The sequence below is a fragment of the Theropithecus gelada genome, chromosome 19 (assembly GCF_003255815.1).
Source record: "Theropithecus gelada isolate Dixy chromosome 19, Tgel_1.0, whole genome shotgun sequence".
In the NCBI taxonomy this organism is placed as follows: Eukaryota; Metazoa; Chordata; class Mammalia; order Primates; family Cercopithecidae; genus Theropithecus; species Theropithecus gelada.
Genome location: NC_037687.1, coordinates 37396115 through 37416343, shown reverse-complemented (window position 1 = coordinate 37416343; position 20229 = coordinate 37396115). Strand labels below are relative to the sequence as shown.

The 20229-nt window shown below is 43.2% G+C and overlaps 1 pseudogene across 1 annotated transcript; it reads right to left on the bottom strand.

The window, feature by feature from the left end:
* Positions 1-486: 486 nt before the first annotated feature.
* Positions 487-19296, bottom strand: LOC112612117 (annotated as a pseudogene). The gene is made up of 7 exons (XR_003116811.1): positions 18994-19296; positions 17363-17722; positions 11801-12079; positions 8829-9107; positions 8176-8430; positions 2942-3026; positions 487-1163 (listed from the first exon to the last, which is right to left on the bottom strand). The product of XR_003116811.1 is annotated as a pregnancy-specific beta-1-glycoprotein 3-like (transcript).
* Positions 19297-20229: the final 933 nt, after the last annotated feature.

Below are 20229 nucleotides of genomic sequence, written 5' to 3'. Positions count from 1 at the left end.
TCAACTTGTTGTCGTGGTTTGCAGTTTAAGTGTCTCTAAGTCATGGCGTTGAACATTTGGTGAGCTCTGAATGGTCCACACCTCTGACAGGAGCATTTTCCCATGAAATTTACATTGAGTTGTCCACCTCCAATTTATATGGCTTCAAGAGTAGAGCTGCTCTTGTTCTTAATGATTTCATTGGAGAAAATTGAATTGGAAGAACTAAAAGAATTCAAGGTCCAGTCCATTCTACCAGTGGATTATAAATACTCAAAGATAATGAACAGTGATTCAATATCGTAACAGGTGTACTATAGTTTTTCTTTTCAACATAATTTTTCTCTATATAGGAGTCTATTTTACCAAAGATAATTCCAGTAGGATGAATTTATTTGCAAATGGGTTGAGTCTCACCAAACTTGCCTAGATTATTTACCTAAGTGCAGCAAGAGTAGTAATGGACCATAGAGGCTCTTTTTAAAGTTTGCTTGGTAGAAGTTTTATTAGAATCTCAGATCAAACTTTTAAAAACCTCTTGAGGCTAGGAAGCCAAACCAAGGCCAACTTTAGACTTTGCCTGCATTCCCTATGGGTTTATTCTATGTGTATTCTCAAATAGAACTTCCCAGTCAAAGCCTTGGTAGTATAACCAATGTTTTCATATGTGTCCTGTTATAAAGAGGGTAGATTCTTACTGAACTTGTGCAAATAGCTTTATTACCATAAGCATATGAATATTCATGCATAGGTTCCCAATTCTGGGGCACTCAGATAGGGAGCAAAAGCAAATGTTTCAATTTTTGTTTACAAAAGTATACTTTACCAAATTGCTGTAAATTATAAATAGCTTCAAAGAGAAATTTCATAAATCTGGAGAGTAAAACATTCAAAGAATCAGTACATTTTCAAATAAAAAATTATGAAAACATTATCCTTTTGATGATTCAGTCCAATAAAATTGAGGTTTTTTTTCTTCTTTGTCTTGAATTTCATGAAGGTATCAGCCTGTTCATTAAAATTTTGAAAGTTCTCAGAGAGTCCAGTGGTATGATCTTGAAGTTATCAGAAACTTGTATTCAAGAGTTGTCATCAGAGTCTTTTCCATATATCTTCTGGAAGAAAAAACAATTTTGGACTGTAGCTGATTGTAAATACTTCAAAGAAGAATCAAAGCAGCTGTCCTGGAATGACAAAGATTTAAAATGACTATGGTGAAAAATCTAATGAGATTTTTATTAGGTTTATTATGGTAAAGACACAGCTCACATAGAAATCTAATAATCTAGTTACTTCTGTGCATATGACACTATGACTGATAACATACTCGATTTCCAGAAATTTCATATAGTTTTTTTAGAATACTCATTTTTAAATTTATTTTTATTTTTATTATTATATTTTATTTTTGCTTTTGAGACAGAGTCTTGCTCTGTCGCCTAGCCTGGAGTGCAGTGGCACGATCTCAGCTCACTGCACGCTCCGACTCCCGGGTTCATGCCATTATCCTGCCTCAGCCTGAAGCGTAGCTGGGACTATAGGCGCCTGCCACCACGCCCGGCTAATTTTGTTTTTATATTTGTAGTAGAGATAGGGTTTCACCTTGTTAGCCGAGATAGTCTTGATCTCCTGACTTCATGATCTACCCGCCTTGGCCTCCCAAAGTGCTGGGATTACAGGTGTGAGCCACCTCGCCCAGCGTAGAATACTCATAGTATTAACATTCCCATAAATATTATTTAGAGAAGTTTAGCATCACTTATCACTCATTTGAAAATGCTTTATATATATTTTAACATATCAAATAAGGTGGCTTTTCCATTTAGCTTCTGTTTCCCAACTGGATTACTGAGTTCTTGGTGTAGCCTATTAATACTTAGGGCCAAAAAAGTATAGTCGTATGTATGTTGGAAAAGGTCCTTAGGTAATTCCAGTACTTCTAGCTGAAAATCATTGATTTAGTTTTAAGTTCTACCTATTACAACAAGAGTTCTCCATCCTTGTTGCATGTTTGTAGTGTCAGGGAAGACTTAAAAATTACCAATGCCTGGGTCCCTCTCTAGACCTTCAAACTGGAACTCATGGGTGGGGGTTGAGTATCCACTTTTAAAATGTTTTCCAGTGATTCCAATGTGTGGTTTTATTTCCCATCATATTTCTCTGATTTCTTGTGGCCTTCACTTTTTTCTATTTTGGTATCATGATTATTTTCAGGTCTCATTTCCTGTCCTAGGCTTTATGTCCCCTGGGGTAGGGACCTTGCCTTCTTCATTTCTGTATCTTTTTGGAACACATGAATTGGTCATCAGGAAAAGGTCTCAACCATACATAGGTTGTGCTGTGAGTCTCGGGTTCACAGGTTAATCCTAATTTCTTTGTTCTCCACGAGGTCAGAGATTGCTTGTGATGAAGGGTGTGGTTAAGTCTGTAGTGCAGATGGTGGAGAGGAGTTCACCCTGTTTTTAGGCATAGCATTGGAACTAAGAGTTTTATATCTATATGGGTGAAAGGGTAGGGTGGTGTAGGAAGACAGTTCTAATTAGGATGGAGGAATTATACTAGGAAGTAGAGGTAAAGGAAGTGAGAAGGATTAGTAAATAGAAGAAATGTGAACTTACCAAATAGGCTAGAGTAGACTCCTGGAGATTCTTGATTAAGTGAATTAACTAGATTTTAGAAAGGTAATGAGGCAGTCATTTGCAAGGAACGTTTCAAAGTCTGGAGACAAGAAGTCAAGCAACACTTTGAGAAGTGGTTGAGCTTTGTGGGAATGGAGAGAATTACACTATTGAGAGATGTGAAAAATAATGAAGAGGGTTTCACAATGTGATACTGTGTTTCTCATTTGAATCTGAGAAACAAACGAGCAGAGGCTGGAGATAACTATGTCTAAAAGACAGTGGGGTACAGGGAGCAGGCAGTCGGCCCTGCACAAAAAAGGACAAGAGAAAGGCCATCATACCTACCAGTCTTCCTGAAATACAGAAATGACGTCATGGCTGCTATATCGGATTAAGCCCAGGATAGATGTCCTATTCCTGAAGGAGCTGTCATGGAAAGAAAAGAGAAGATGGAATGGAGGTGATGTCATTTTACAGGGGGGAGCCTCAGGAACAAGGATGTAACATGAGGTACTCTATAATTGTTTCTTAAAGGAATACATCATTTCTGTTGGAAAGTTGATGGGAGATGATTATATTCTTGCAGTTTTTTTCCCCCGCTCACCATGTTTCTAGGTTGGTGATCAGTCCTCTGCCAATTCTCTACTGCACTCAGATAGTTCAGAAAACTTTCAGATGTGAGAAAGGCTGATTGCTACTTTCTATGTCGTTAGAACTTTCTGCCTTTCCACCTTTTCATGGTTGCATCTTTTTCTCAGTGTCTCTGTTGTGGCAGCCATGAATGAGACCCTGCCAGGTCTCATTCATTGGAACTAAGAGTTTTATATCTATATGGATGAAAGGGACCTGACTGACAGAAGGCCCAGGTCAGTGCATTTCAAATTCACCACCTCCTTTGTACAGAAATCTTCCTTCCCACAGGCTTCCAGCAAGAGTGTGAAAGCAAGCCTAGTTCTCTGAGGCTCTCTTTAACTCTAATGAGTGGCTGGTTGGAGGACTCCCTATCAGCCTTGCAAAAAGTCTTTTAGAACTGCATTGTAACCTAAAATTTCTTTCTGTTTCTTTTTCAGAGGAGTCAGCTTTGCATAGCTGTCTGTGGGTTCTCCCATACTACCTTCCTGCCTGCCCCACATTCCCTCACAAGTGCCTTCCCTGATAAATTATCTTGTATGTCTAATCCCATCCTGGATTCATGTCAGTTGGTAAAAACTAACATACCAGGCTTGATTCTTTGCACTTAGCTTTTTTCCTTTCTTTCCCACAAGCAGTCAGTCACCATGTCCTAGTGTTTTATGTGTTACCTCTTTTTCTATATATATATGGAAACAGTTAGGTACTGTTGAGGGGCATGTCCTGTGTGCCAGGCCGTGTGCTAAATACTTTACTTGTACCTCATTTAATTCACACAATAATCCTGTTAGGTAGACATTATTTCCATTTTGCCAATGAAAAGACAGAAGCTTAGAGTAGTGTGAAAACTTTCCTGGTGTCATATGGCTAGTAATAGGTGGATCTGACATTTGATTCTAGGACTATTTGACCTCAAGGCTAATGACGATGGAAGTAATATAGCAGCTGACATTGGTTTGTCTGTGTGTGTCATCTTGTTTCACTGACTGCCTTAAACCTTTAAAAGAATGGTATGAAGCAAGCTCTCTCATTGCAATTTTCAGGTGAGGAATCAGAGATTCAGAGAAGTTAAGAGTCTTGTGCAAGAAATTTATAACTGTAAACTCTTACATTAAAAAAGAAGAAAGATATCAGATCAACAACCTACATTAATACTTCAGGATATGAAAGAAAAACAAACTAAACCCAAGCACAGTGAATGAAGGAAACAATAAGGATTAGAGTGGACAAAAATAAAATGGAGAATGGAAAAAGAATAGAGGAAATTAATGAAACCAAAAGTTGATTCTTCAAAATGAAATCAACAAAACTGACGACCATTAACTAGACTGACTAAGAAAAAAAGAGAGAAGATTAAAATTACTAAAATCAGACATGAAAATGCAGTCTGACCATGGTGCATCATGCTTTAATCCTAGCACTTTGGGAGGTCACAATGGGAGGATTTCTTGAGGCCTGGTGTTTGGACCAGCATAGGTAACCTGGGGAGACCCTGTCTCTAAAAAAAAAAAACCAAACCAAAACAAAACAAAACAAAACCAACGAGCTGGGCATGGTGCCATGCTTCTATAGTCCTAGTATCTTGGGAGGCTTAAGAAGGAGGAGAATTGCTTGAGCCAGGAGGTTGAGGCTGCAGTGAGCCATAATCACACCACTGTATTTCAGCCTGAACTGGCCTACAGAGTGAGAGCCTCTGTTCCAAAAAACAAAACAAAACAAAAACAAAAAACAAAAAACAAAAAAACAAAAAGAAAATGAAGCAATTACTACCAATTCTAATAAAATAATGATTATGAAAGTACTATAAGTAATTGTATGCCAATAAATTGGATAACCTCGATGAAATAGACAAATTCCTAGAAAAACACAAAAATATGAATAGAACTATAATCAGTAATGAGATTGAATCAATAAAAGCATTTGATGAAATTCAGTATTTTTTCATAATAAAAACATTCTAACTAAGAATAGAGGGAAACCACCACAACATAAAGACAATATGTGAAAAACCCAATGCTAACATCATATGCAACGGAGAAAGACTGAAAGGTTTCCCTGTATGAGCAGGAACAAGACAAGGATGCTGCTTTTGACACTTCTATTCAACGTAGTATTGAAAGGTCTAGTCAGAAAAATTAGGCAAGTATTTAAAAAAAGATATTCAATTTGGAAGAAAGGAGTTAAATTATTTCTGTTTGCAGATAACTTGAACTTATATGTAGAAAATCCTAAAGATGGAACAAACCTATTAGAATTAATAAATGAATTCAGTAATGTTGCACAATACAAAATCAACATTCAAACATAAGTCATATTTCAATACACCAACTATGAACAATCTGAAGGGAAATTAAGACAAAAATTTAATTTCTATTAATATCAAAAAGAATAAAATATTTAGGAATAAGTTTAACCAAAGAGGTGAAATGATTATACCTGAAATCCACAAAATATTACTGAAAGAAATTAAAGATGACATCAGTAAATTGAAAGACATTTTATTTTCATGAATTAGAAGACTCAATATTGTCAGGAGGACAATGCTACCCAAAGTGAGCTGCAGATTCAATACAATACCTATCAGAATCTCAGTGTCATTTTTGCAGTAAAAGAAAAATCTGTCCTAAAATTTATATTCAATCTCATGACTCTAAATAGACAAACAACTTTGAAGAGGAAGAATGAAGCTGGAGGACTCACACTTCCGAATTTCAGCATTTACTACAAAGCCCCAGTAACGAATACAGTGTGGTACTGGCATAGAGGAGGACATAGAAATTAATGAAATAGAACAGAGAGCCCAGAAAGAAATACTTGCATATATGGTCGAATGATTTTCATCGAGTGTGCCAAGATCATTCAATGGGGGAAAGGACAGTGTTCTGACGAAATGATATTGGGCAAGCTGGATATCCAAGGGCAAGAATGAGTGGAACCTTTACCTAACATCATATACAAAAATTAACCCACAATAGATCAAAGATCTAAATGTAAGAGCAAAAACTATACAACTCTTAGAAGAAAACATAGGAGAAAATCTTCATGATATTGGATTTCACAATGATTTCTTGGTTGTAACAACAAAAGCATAGGCAACAAATAAAATGGAAAAATTGGATTTCATAAAAATCAAAACCTTTTATATACCGAATAACATCAAGAGAGCAAAAAGGCAACCCATGAAATGAGAAAAATATTTGCAAATTATAAGTGTGATAAGAAATTAATTTCCAGAATACATGAAAACTACAAGTCAAAAACAGCAAACATTCAATAACCCAATTAAAAAATGAACAAAGGATTAAAATAGTTTTCTCCAAGGAGGATATACAAATATATAATAAGTCCATGCAAAGTTCCTCAGCGTCACGAATACTTAGAGATATGCAAATCAAAACCACTATGTGACACCACCTCACACATTTTAGGATGGCTTTGATAAACAACAATGACAGCAACACAAAGCAACAAGTGTTTTCAAATAGGTGGAAAAACTGGAGCTCTAGTGCATTGCTGGTGGGAATGGGAAATGTTATAGCCACTGTAAAAGATGGTGTGGCTGTTTCTCAAAAAATTAAACAATAAATTACCATTTGATCCAGCAATTCCACTTCTGGACATGCTCCGTATAGAATTGAAGGAAATTTGAACAAATATTTGCACATTGATGTTCAGAGAAGCATTATCCACAATAGTCAAAAAATGGAAACAACGGAAAAGTCCATTGAAAGATAAGTGGGTAAGCAAATGAGGTATGTCTATACATCGAAATATTATTCAACCATAAAAAGGAATAAAATTCCAATACATCGTGCAAAAAGGATGAACCTTCAAGATATTATGCTAACTGAAATAAGTCAGACACAAAAGGATAATAAATATATAATTCCATTTATAAAAGATAGAATAGCCAGTTACATAGAGACAGAAAGTAGAATGCTGGGTTCTAAGGGTTATGGGGAGAAGGAGTGAGAGTTACTGTTTATTGGGTACAGAGGTTTAATATGGTAAAAGGAAAAAGTTCTGGAAATGGATAGTGTGATGGTTACACAACACTAAATTGCACGCTTAGAAATAGTTAATAAGTCTTATATTAGATACATATGAAGTGTTCAGTAGTCTTACCCTCTCTATAAATATACACTTTTTGGCATTGCCCCTTTCCTGCCATGCAGAGCCCCAGAGGTGAATCTCCCTATTTCTCCAAGTGTGCATCACTCACTGTCCTCTGTGCTGTGTCCCACGTGCTATGCCCACAACCTCATACAGCCAGTGATTTCAGAGCCAGGACACAGCTCAAGAGTCTGCCCCAAGGCTCCCTCTCTTCCTATTTCCCTGCAGCCTAGGCTTCACTTCAACTGGCAGCTTGATTTAGCCGAATTCAGGACAGGCCACCAGGGCTCTTTCTCCATCATGCTGGTTCCAACCCAGGTGGAGTCAGGCAGGGCGTCACCAGAGGAGCCCGGAGCAAAGCAGGGAGCAGTCTGAGTTGCTCCTCCCTCATGCAAGGGCCTTCCTCCTCTTATTTGGAGGAAAAATGTGAGTTTGTTTCAAAGCCTCAGGTGTTCCTTTTAGCTCAGGGAGTAGGTAAAAGAAAACACAGATGTGGCAGAAAGGGATGTGTCGGTGACAGCGAGAAGCAACTTGATCTTGAGGACTCTCCTTCTTGTCCCTCTGTGAAGCCTCTTCCACCACGTAGGGCTCAGGGCTGACAAAGCCCCCTCCCTACCTTTCTCAGGCTGGACACAAGGTCAACCATGAGAAAACAGTAAACAAGGAGAAGATAGTCTGTAGAGACAAATTGGGAGGGTTCAGGAGAAGAATTTAGGATTTGCTTCTGCCCATGGGACACAGGCTGGGAATAAAAATGTTTTCCTGACTCTTCTCTGAAAGCCAGATAGACTCCACCTAAAACCCTATTGCCAATGATGCAGGATCCACTTACCAGAGACTTCGATTTTCTTGAATGTGGAAATTTCCCTGCCAGTGGCTGAGTTACGAGCAGAGCAACCATAGAGCCCGCTATGCTCTGTAGTAATTTGGAGGATAGAGAGCTTATGTCCTGATTGCTGAAGCTTCCCATCAATCGTCCAAGAATACTCTGCCGGTGGGTTAGAGTCCGCGAAGCAGTACAAGGTGAGGTTTTCTCCTGAATGGTAATAGGTGCACGGAGGGAAAATGCGGGGGAAGTCTGGACCATCTGGAGTAAAGAGAATAAAGCCACTGGTGATGTCATCCGAGGGAAGGGGATGCTCCTGGTCTCTTAAAGGGATACAGTGTCCCTCTGAGCCAAGACACACCCTCAAGTCCCAGCCAAACCCCCTCTCTGTTCACTGAGATGAGGCCTAAGGTTCTCAGGCTTAGACCCATCACAGGCTGTAGACCCCAAGTCTCCCATGACAGGAGCATCCCCTCCCCTTATATTCTTGGTTAAGGCTGTGCCTACCCAGGTTTTCCCAGGGCAGGGAGTCATGGCCAGCTCAGGTGTCCAGAAATAAAAGTGTCTGTACTTGGACCTGAGAGAGACTGAGATGCCTGGCCTCTGGTTGTTTGTATTTAAGCTCGTGACCTGGCCACAGAGGAACCAAAGATACTCACAGAGAACATCCAGAGTGACTGGGTCACTGAAGATGCTACCAAATCGGTCCCGTATTTCACATTCATAGGGTCCTGTGTCATTTCTTGTGACATTGGCTAGAATGAGGATCCTGTTTTCACCGGGTTGCTTTAGCCTGGAACTGACCGGGAGGCTCTGATCATTTACCCACCACACATAGGTATAGTTCTGAGTCTTAGGTTCACAGGTTAAGACTACAACATTCTTATTCTCCATGGGGTTGAAGTTGTTGCTGGTGATGTAGGGCTTGGGCAGCTCCGCTGTGTGGATAACAGAGAGAAGATTGTCCTGTGTGGCACCTTTGATTCCTCCACAGACATCCTTCAATCAGAGTTGGCATCTCCCACCTCTCAGCCCTCCTGAATCCTTGAAAGTCAACAGCTGGCGCGTGTGTCACGAGACAGATGCATGATGACCTAAGGGCTCAAAGACTGTGAGGCCACCTGTTCTGTCTTAGGGAATCACAGACTTTCTCAAGTGTGAATTGAGCAGTAGTGTTGGGTCATGGACAGACATGTCAGTGGGAGTCACAGCCCCTGGTACCCCTCCCAGTCCCTCTCTAATCAACTGACTGGCTGGCTCACCTTGGGTTCCTTACCTGGAATGTGCAACTCCTATGCCCCTTCCAAATTCCATCCTACTTTCCCCCCTTAGATGTGATTTCTCTGCAGCTTCCATTTCCAAGGACATTCTAGAGATGAGTAATAATGGGACTTCCCATTGTCCTGAAACCCTGAAGATACTGAGCAGCCTGGCCTGGGACTGGATGTTTCAGCAGAAATAAGACAGGGGAGACCAGAGTCAAGCCTGGAGGTCAGTTCAGTCATCAGGCAGTGGAGGCACAAGGTGGGGCAGTTTTCTACAGGTGTTTCATGACTTACTTGAGCCAGTGACCTCCAAAGATAGAGCAGAGTGCAAGGAATGATCTAGAAAGAGTGAAGGGGACAGGCAAGAGCTGGTGGCTTTGGAGCAGAACCATGTTCCCTGTTCTGGGTTCCTTAAGTTTCCCCTCCTTCTGCAGAGGACAGGTGAGGACTATGTGGATCTTTCCAGAAATACATGTGGACATTTGCAAATGCAGAACTGACTGGTGGAAAGGGTGGCAATGAACTGCTGGAAATCTGGTCCTCCTGGACCATGTGTGTTTGATGGATATGAGACAAATTTGGGGAGAAGTTTTGCAAATATTTTCTTCCATTGGACACCCTACTCTCTGATTCCATGAGTTTGACTACTCTAGGGACTTCATGGAAGTGGATTCCAGAGTGAATCTGAGAAGAGACTGCTGGTTTTCAGAAACTGGGAGTGGGGAGAATTAGAAGTTGTTCATGTGTATGCAGTTTCAGTTATGCAATATGGGGAGGTTCTAGAGATCTGCTGTACAGTTTGATGCCTACAGTTCACACAGATTGAGTATTTCTTATGCATAAGACTTAGGACAAAAAGTGATTTTTTTGATTCTGAAATATTTGTCATATACTTACTAGTTGAGCATCCCAAATCTGAAAGATTCAAAATCTAAAATGTTCCAGTGAGCATTTCTTTTCAGCATCAGATTAGTACGCAAAAATGGGAGGTGATAAGCCAAATATATTCTTGCCCTTTTTTTTTCTCACACCACATTTCTAGCTTGGTGATTAGTTTTTGGTCAATTCCATACTGGCCATGCTGCACTAGTATATTTTTGAAGGCTTTGGGATGTGAGAAAGGCTGATTGCTATTTTCTACGTCATCAAATCTTTCCACCTTTTCATGGTTGCATCTTTTTCTCAGTGTCTCTGTCATGGCAGTCATTAATAAGAGCCTGTCAGGTGAGATTTAGGACAGATTTCTGCAATTCTGCAAAAAATGTTACTGGGATTCTGGTAGGGGTTGCATTGAATGTGCAGATCACTTTGGGTAATATTGTCTTCCTAACAGTATTGATTCTTCCAATCCATGAAAACGAAATGTATTTCCATATATTGATGTCATCTTTCTTTCAGTAATGTTTTGGAGTTTTCAGGGTATAACCCTTTGACTTTTGGGTTAAACTTATTCCAAAATATTTTATTCCTTTTGATGTTAACGTAAATTGAAATTCTTTTCTTAATTTCCTTTCACATTGTTCATTGTTAGTATGTAGTCTAAAGAATGATCTAGAAAGAGCAAAGCAACAGGAAGAGCCGGTGGTTTTGGAGCAGAAACATATTCCCTGTCCTGGGTTTTTGATTTTCCCTCTCCCTTTGCAGAGGGAAGATGGCTCTTTTCTGACAGCCAGAATAGCCAGATAGACTTCACTGGAAAACATATTGCCAGTGCTCCAGGGATCCACTTACCAGGGACTATGATCCTCTTGATTATGAGATTTGTTCCACCAGTGACTGAGTTATGGATGAAACAGACATAGACCCCTGTATATGTTTTAGTGATTTGGGGGATAAAGAACACTTGTGCTGATTGCTGGAACTTCCCATCAATTAGCCAAGAATGCTCTGCCAGAGAGTCTGTGAGACAGGAGAGATTGGGGACTTCCCCTGTATGGTAATAGGTGTATGAATAAGAAAAGGTGGGGGCATCCAGGCCATCTGGAGCAAAGAGAATAAAGGCACAGCTGATGTTGTCAGAGGGAAGGGTAAATCCTGGTCTGTGGAAGGGCCACAGTGACCCTATGAGCTAAGTCACAACACTGAAGTCCCAGCCAAATCCCTGCTGTGTTCACTGATCTGGAGCCTGAGACATTCCCCTGTTTCTCCCATCATAAGCTGTGGACCCTGAGTCTCCCATGACAGGAGCAGCCTCTTCTCTCCTATTGTTGATCAAGCCTAAGCCTACTCTTAGTAGTCATGGCCAGCTTTGATGTCCAGGGGTAAAGGTCTCTGTACTTGCACCTGAGAGGGACTGAGAGGCCTGGCCTCTGGCCGTGTGTATTTGGGATGGCAGCCTGACACATAGAGGAACAGAAAATACTCACGGAGGAGATTCAGGGTGACTGGGTCACTGCGGCTGGAACTCACTGGGTTCTTCATTTCACATTCATAGGGTCCCGCAGTATCGTTTGTGACACCAAATATAATGAGGGTCCTGTTGGTTTTGGACAGCTGCAACTTGTGACTGATAGGGAGGCTCTGACCGTTTATCCACCACAGGTAGCTTACGTCCCGAGTGTCAGGATCACAGGATAAGATGACAGTCTCCATGGCCTCCCTGGGGCTTAAGTTGCTGCTGGAGATGTAGGGCTTGGGAGTCTCCACTATGCAGATAACAGAGAGAAGATTGCCCTGTGTGGCACCTTTGATTCCTCCAAAGACATTTTTAAATCGGAGATGGCATTTCCCACCTCTCAGCGCACCCCACTCCTTAAAAGCCCATGGCAGGTGTGTGTGTGTTACAAGACAGATGCGTGGCAATCTGAGGGCTCAGAGATTGTGAGGCTACCTGCTTTATGTGTGAGAAGCACAGACTTTCTCAAGTGTGTATTGAGCAGCAGCATTGGGTCATGGCAAGACACAGGACCAGCAGTCACAGCCCCTGGTGACTCTGAGTCCCTCCCTCTCCAACTGCCTGCCTGGCCACCCTGTGGTCCTCACCTGGAGCATGTGGTGCTGGAATCGTCTTAGTTTCAGTCTTACTTTGCCCCCCAAGGTATGTTTTCTCTGCAGCTTCCCTTTCGAAGGACATCCTAGATATAGATGATGGAACTTCCCATTGTCCTTAAGCCCTTTGAGTACTGTGAAGCCTGGCCTGGGACTGCGTACTTCAGTAGAAATAACACTGGGGAGACCAGAGTCAAGCTTGGAGGTCAGTTCAGTCATCAGGTAGTGGAGCCACAAGGTGGGGCAGTTTTCCCAGCTGTCTCATAGTGACTGACTTTAGCCAGTGACCTCTAAAGATAGAGCAGAGTCCAAGGAATGACCTACAAAGAGTGAAGGGGACAAGCAAGAGCTGATAACTTTGGACCAAGACCATGTTCCCTGTTCTGGGTCCATGATGTTCCCTTCCCCCTGTAGAGGGCAGGTGAGGACCATGTGGATCTTTCTAGAAATACATGTGGATGTTTGCAAATGCAGAACTGACTGATGGAGAGGGCGAACATGAACTGATGATGGAAGTCTGGCCCTCATGGACCCTATGTGTTTGGTGACTATTAGACCAATATTTGGGAAGAAGTCTTGGAGGTACTTTCTTTCATTAGACATTCTACTCTCTGATTATATGAGTTTGACTATTCTATGTACCAAATAGCCATGGATTCCAGAGTGAGTAAGAGAGTAGAACAGTAGTTTCCAGGAGCTGGGGTCGGGGGAATAGGGCATTGTTCTGTGGGTGTGCAGTTTCAGTTATGCAGGATGAGGAGGTTCTAGAGATCTCCTGTACAGCTTTATGCCTATAGTTCATGCACATAAAGTGTTCCTTACGCAGAAAGCTTAAAACCAAGTGTTTTGGATTTCTAACTTTCTTTTTATTTTGGAATATTTGCAGTAGATGTAATGGTTTAGCATCCCAAATCTGAAAAATTTAAAATCCAAAATGCTCCAGTGAGCACTTATTTTTAGCACCACATCAGTGGTCAGAAGTATTGGATTTTGGAGCATTTCAGATTTTGGATTTCTGCATTTGGGATGCTCAATTTGTGATACTGTAATTTTCCCATAAAATGTCAGGAGTTTAGACCTGATGTTATGTTTTGACTCTAGTAACAAAACATTAAAAAGTTTGGAGGAAACATTAAAATGTTGTCATAAGTGGAAATTTTTACTGATGGTCCAAACATCTAAGATCAATTGCTGGTAGTAGTATTTCTCTTGATACCCAATTAAGGTTTAGGTGTGGGGTGAATTCCAGCAGGATCACATTATGCTCAAAAAAGATGCCAAAGGTGATTTGAAATTAGCAAGTCCTTAAGTAGAGAGAGTCCCGTTAAAAGGACAGAACTGGCCAGTGTGTCTATTACATAAAGGGAGGAATGATGCCGAATTAAAAGAAGGGATGTGTGTTATGTTAGTAAATATAAAAAGAGCTCCCTGTTTCTAATTTCTGTGCAGTTTGGAAAAATGGGGAGGAGCCCAAAACAGGTATGTGAAATGCTTTCTTCATTTTCTCTTAACTCAGGAAATACAACTAGAGGTTAAGTTTGTGTGAATTAGGAAGAGTCTAAGTGAGATGCCAACGGCTCATGTGTCGCCCACATGAAGAATCCCAACTTGTGAAAATGGCATCATCATGAGGAAACAATCGTATGTGGCACAGGCAGTAAAATCATCAGATAGCACACACCTGGCCAACTTCAACAGGTCCCTGAAACCACCAGTATTCCCATTATGTGTATGTTACAGCCTTGGTAGTTGTCCCGCAACTACAAAATTGAAAAATTGCTGTTGTCAATAAAGAATGTTAAATATGAAGTTGAATTTGTTGTTCAACTTTTTTTCCCCACACTCGTTTTGAACTTTCCTGTTTCATTTTTGGAAGTTTCTATTGACACATCCTGAAGCTAAAAGATTTTTTCCTCAGCTGTGTGCAATCTACCAGTAATCATCTAAAGCATTCTACATTTCTCTAACAGCCCTTTTTTTTCTTTTTTTTATCTGAGACGGAGTCTTGTTCTGTTGCCCAGGCTGGAGTGCGGTGGCACGATCATGGCTCAAGCAAGCTCTGCCTCCTGGGTTCATGCCATTCTCCTTCCTCAGTCTCCCGAGTAGCTGGGACTACAGGTGCCCATCACCACGCCTGGCTAATTTGTTTGTATTTTTAGTAGAGACGGGGTTTCACCATGTTAGCCAGGATGGTTTCAATCTCCTGACCTCGTGATCCGCCCACCTCAGTCTTCCAAAGTGCAGGGATTACAGGCGTGAGCCACTGTGACTGGCCATCTCTGAGGGATTTTAATGAGTTGTTGACTTTTGAGTTTGTTCAGCTTTTTACTTACTGTTAGAACCGAGTGACAAATTTCAAGTTTGTTATATGCCTGACAGGAAACCAGAAGTCTCTAGGAAGTGGCTGGAGAATGTGAGCTCCACAGTAGGTTGAGGATGGAGTCACGAGTGAAATGGGTGAAATCAGTCCATGGGCTTTGGAGACTGCAGACCTCTCCAGCCTCTGACACCCTGGTGAGTCAGTGCAAAGATTACAACAGTGATAGCAAACTAGCATGGCTGACTCCATCTGGCATCTAGTCTCAGGCTGGCTGTCCTCACTCATTCCTGGACATAGGCCAGGCTAATCATGAGTGGAATGTAGTTTATGGTTTAACTTTGAAGCAAGAATGATAATAGTTCCTCCATAACACTAATACCCTTCTTTTGCCCAGGGATTGCCTTTGTAAAACTGGTGAAAGACCATGAGAGTAAGATTACAGGAGGAAACTGAATTCTGCTAAAATGTAGGCATAGTTTCTATAAACCCTTACTCCTCAAATGTCATTTGGCCAGAGTTTACAAAACTTGTAACTAATTGCTCCTATAGATAACATCACTATTGTAGAACCTGAGATTGGTCTTTTGAGATTTTTCTCATTCTTTGCATTCTGGCAACCGGCTGACCTCATTCATACCCATGACTAATGGTTCAGCCAGTCCCGTGGTCCCCACCTAGAGGTGAATTCAAGCACAAACAGATCATTTCCCTCCACCCCCATGATTCCATCCCCCAAACAATCAGCAGTACCCTTTTTTTAGTCCTGTGTCCCTGAAACTATCCTTGAAAATCTCTAACCCCTGATCCACTAGGGAGGCTGATTTGAGTAATAATAGAATAGTCAGCCTAGTTAGAGGGAGTGTTTGGGGACGGCCTAGGGGTGGAGGAAGAAGCTGTGCAGGACAGGGCTTGCCAGTTAGAATGAAGTGGGAGGAAGATGAGGAACACAGAGAAGCAGAGAGAGGCAGAGACAGCATGGCAGTGAACAATGGGGGCTACAGTGACTTCAGAGGCCCCAGGGACCAGGTGACCCCAGTTCCACAGTCCAGGACCAGGGAGCCCTGAAAACCCTCCCGTGCCCAAAGAGCTTCAGAGTTACATGAGATGGGGTGTCTTTAGGGGCAAGAGGTAGTGGGGGGATGAAACATGAGTGTCAGCCTCTGAAGGACAAGAAACAGGTGTGGCTAGACCTCCTAGAATGCTGCATCTGAGGTCCACTCTGTAAAGCAGCTATGGACCATTCATCTCTTCATTCAATTCCTTCATTTGTTATGCGAGAGCTCCTGAGTGTGTGTCTCTCACTGGGCCTGTGCTGGTGCGGGGTGTGAGTGGGGAAAGAAAAAAAGATTCTCTCCTTTATCCTGTCATGCCAGTGACATGGACACTTTGTGAAACAGGATTTCAGGTTCAGTGATAGGGGTTAAGATCTGAGGGGGAGGCCTGGACATTTTTTGCACTGACTCTGACAGTTGAGGCAGGTGATTTAATTCTGGAGTACAGACTAATCAGCTGACCATTTGCTCTCACTCCTCTGAGGTTTGGATGCCTAAGAAGAGACGATTTGAGACAATAATTGACTATGGGGTCCTTGGAATCCAATAAGCCCTCACTTCTGGTGGAGGAGAGGATGGGCCTGTGGCTGCAGACAGACCTCATGTGACCCTGATCTGCATTTTGTGTTTGTGTGACTGGTTTAGTGACTGTGCCTTCCTGTGCCTCAGTTTTCTCTCAGTCAAATAAGCTAAATGGCAAATGGACTGTGGCTTTTCATGCTATCTGTGAATACATTGTGAATTATTCAGTCACGGGACCTAATGCTTGGCATAGTGGAGGTGTTCACACAAACAGCATTTATTATTATTCACTTTCATGAGAGAGCACCTTTAGGTCAGATCCCTGTGGACAAGCTGCTGCCAGGTACATTTTCTCTCTTCTGTTTCTGCTTCTGGGGACATTAGAGTTTCTATGGAGTGTCCTAAGCCTTGCAAGGCAGTTGGCTGATGGCCCACAAAGCTTGTCTTTCTGTCCTCTTCACTCTGAGTCTCAGGTGAAGAAAGCTCTGTCCTTGCCTAGATGAGCCTCTGAGAGCTGAGCCCTGGCAGTGAGCAGCTCCAGGAGACACAGTCCTCAGACAGCTGGTAAATCCTTGGTCCCAGTAAGCCCTGCCACAACTGAGCCCTGGCACAGGCTCCTCAGCTTTTTCTGGAGTAAGGATTAAGGGACAGGGGTCTGGGGTTGAAGCTTCTAGAGCTGAGCTTCTTTGAGAGTATCTTTGTCCCTTAGGCAAAGCCCTGCTCAGTTCTCCAGGGTCTTTCTCAGGGTCAAGTTTATGAAGAGGGCATGAGGTGCTTGGCTGAGACTGATCTCCTCCTGCTGAGCACCCCCCATCAGACTGTCCTTCCTGTGCAGCAAGCGTCTGCAGGGTCTGGAGGCAGGAAAGGAATTCTGATCTGTTGTAGTTTGTCTCCTCTGTGTTTGTCCTGCACTAAATACCAAAACCCTAACATGGGACATAATGCAGAGAGGGACAAAGGCACAGTCCAGGCCTGACCATCCTGTGTGTGCAAAGTAGAAGTGACCTCCCCCCCCCAGCACCCAGGGATCATGTGGAATCACTCACCATATAAGGTGAAATGTCCAATTTCTCCTTCAGTCCTATCACCTCGCTTTGTGATTTCTATGGTGTAGGATCCTGTGTCCTTCTGGGTGACATTCTGGATCAGCAGGGATGCATTGGAATATACTGTTTCTCGTCCACTGTATGCAGGCCCAGCTATAACTGTTTCAGTGTCTTTTACATATGATGTAACATAAAGGTGGAGGTCCGTTTTTTGCCCTTTGTACCAGATGTAGCCGGTAAGATTCTGGGGCAAATTGTGGACAAGTAGAAGAACATCCTTCCCCTCGGAAACTTTGGTTGGCTGGGCTTCAATTGTGACTTGAGCAGTGGTGGGCGCGTTCCAGAAGATTAAAAGTGATGCTAGGAGGTGGAGAGAGCATCAGTCAATATTGAGACCTATGTATGGGGGTGAAAACATTGGGCCCTGGGTCCTGAGAAGATCTCTTCAATCATCAGCCTTGAAGATACACACACACATACAAACACACACACACACCCCAGTAGGACAGTAGGACACACACACACACCCCTTTTGTGTGTGTGTTTGTGTGTGTGTGTGTGTGTGTGTCCTACTGTCCTACTGGGTGAAGGTCAGCAGCATGACCCCCGTTCCTTCAACCCTTCTGACCTTGGCATTTTTCTGTTTGGAATCCTCTTCCCCAGGGATCTTCACGGCTCCCTGCACACCACCCTCAGGTCCTGCTCACATCAGGGCATCCTTAGACTTCTTTCCTGACACCTCCTTCAGAGACCCTGGGTCTTCCCTTTCTGACCTTTCCCTGCTCTGCTCCCTCTGGAGCTCTTGTCAACACTTGACCTCACATTCTAGATCTCTTTGCATGTCTGTCTTCCTTCCCATGACAGCGTGAGCTCCATGAGGACAGGGACTTTTGTGATCTTGGTTGCACCCCAGTGCCTGGGACAGGCTGCAGACTCCTGTAGATGTGAGAGTTCCCAGGGCCCTCCATGCCTGGGTTGTTTCTTTTATTCTTTCCCCAATTTTTGAGGTTTTTTGCTGAGGACAGTGTTTCATGCCCTGTTTATATTTTCATCTGAAGTGTCATCTGATAATAGTTATTATTGTCATTTTTCAAAATGTGGTGTCCAGTGATGATTAACCAGGAAAACAGAACACTTGAGATTTTCCTACCTCTTACCAATTCTGGTTCAATGTGATTTTCCTGTTTTGACCCATGTCCCTCTCTGGTGTATTTTCCCCTATCCAGGCTCCAACAGAGCCTTCTTTTCTGTTTTTTGTTTTTTCTTTCTTCTTTTTTTTTTTTTGAGGTGGAGTCTTATACTGTCACCCAGGCTGGCATGAAGTGTCAAGATCTTGGCTCACTGCAACCTCTGCCTCCCAGGTTCATGCAAGTCTCTTGCCTAAGCCTTCCAAGTAGGTAGGATTATAGGAGTACACCACCACAGCTGGTTAATTTTTTGTATTTTTCATAGAGACAGGGCTTCACTGTGTTGACCAGACTGGTCTTGAACTCCTGACGTCATGATCTGCCCACCTCAGCGTCCCAAAGTGCTGGTTTCTTTTATCTCTTAGAACCCCATCCTCTCCAGGAAACCTCATCCAATCACTCTGCTTCCTCCTCCTGTCCTCTCCCAGGAAGTTCTCTCCTCACCTGTGAGTAGAAGCTCCTTCCAGGTGATGTGCAGTGTGCAGGCAGGCGCTGAGAGGGGCCCCATGGCCTGTGCTGCCTGCTTGTTCTCTCTGGAGATGAGCCTGAGATCCAGAAACTTTCTGAGCACGGCTGTCAGCTGTGCTGTCCTTCCTCCTTCTGTGCTGAGCCTCTTCTCGGGTCAGGAGCACTTCTCAGGCTCATGGGCGGGGTCTGTGCCCAGGACACTTCTCTGTCCCTTCCCCTCTCAGTCCTGCCTCCTTGTCCCTCCTTCTCTTTTTCCTTTTGTCTGTGTGTCAGGTCCCTGGGAATTGTGGAGGCCTCTGTCTGTTTCAGCAGTGATTCTGTCACCAAACCTCAACACACACTATGTGCAGAAACACAAACACACACACAAAAGAGACACACACAGTCACACACATACCCTGTAGGTTGGGCAAGCACAGTCCTGGGCCTCAGCCTCCTGCTGTCCCCATGGGTCTGGGTCGGGTGCACATTCACGCCCTTTGCCTTCTTTCCTCCCCATCTGGCTCTCCCCTTCAGTGCAGGAGGCTGGAGCTGCACCAGGTCCCTGTCACAGGGACACCCCATTGTGCTGTGGGTGAGTTGTGTGTTGGCTGGTGACAGGAACCCTTCCTTTCTCTAATTGTGTCTAGCTTGGCTGCAGCTTCCAAGGATGGATATTCAGGACCTGGGTGTCCCAGAGGAAAGTGTCCTTCCTGGAGGTGTGCAGGGTGAATCTTTCATGTCTCTTGGGAGGAGAGGCCTGTGCTGGTTGCTCAGTGGGGGCTGTGAGTTCCATGGTCAAAGGACAGTTCTTAGTCACTCTATTGCTCCCTGGGGACTGGTGGCTGAGCTGGAGCTCAGGGTTTCTCCTTTCTTCCTGACCATTTTTGGTGTCCTCTCATCTCTGCCCATCTGAGTGTCCTGTAATTACTACACCTTCCCCATGGTGGTGCAGGAGGAAGTGGGGAGTTACCCAGGAACCCCGTGTGGAACATGGCTCGTTGAGACGCAGGAAGGGGAGCCTGGGACAGAGCAGGGGTTCAGAGCTGGAGAGATTCATCCCAACTTACTCCGTGGTCATGATGGGCTCAGTCCTCCATGTGCTGACATACCTAGGAGTCTGTCCTGAGGGTTTTGACATAGCCAAGCTGCTCTCTGTAGAGAAGGAACAGGCAGTCGCCAGAGATCCTGTTTGGAGGGACGTTGCTCACCCCTGAGAGGGTGGCTGGGTGT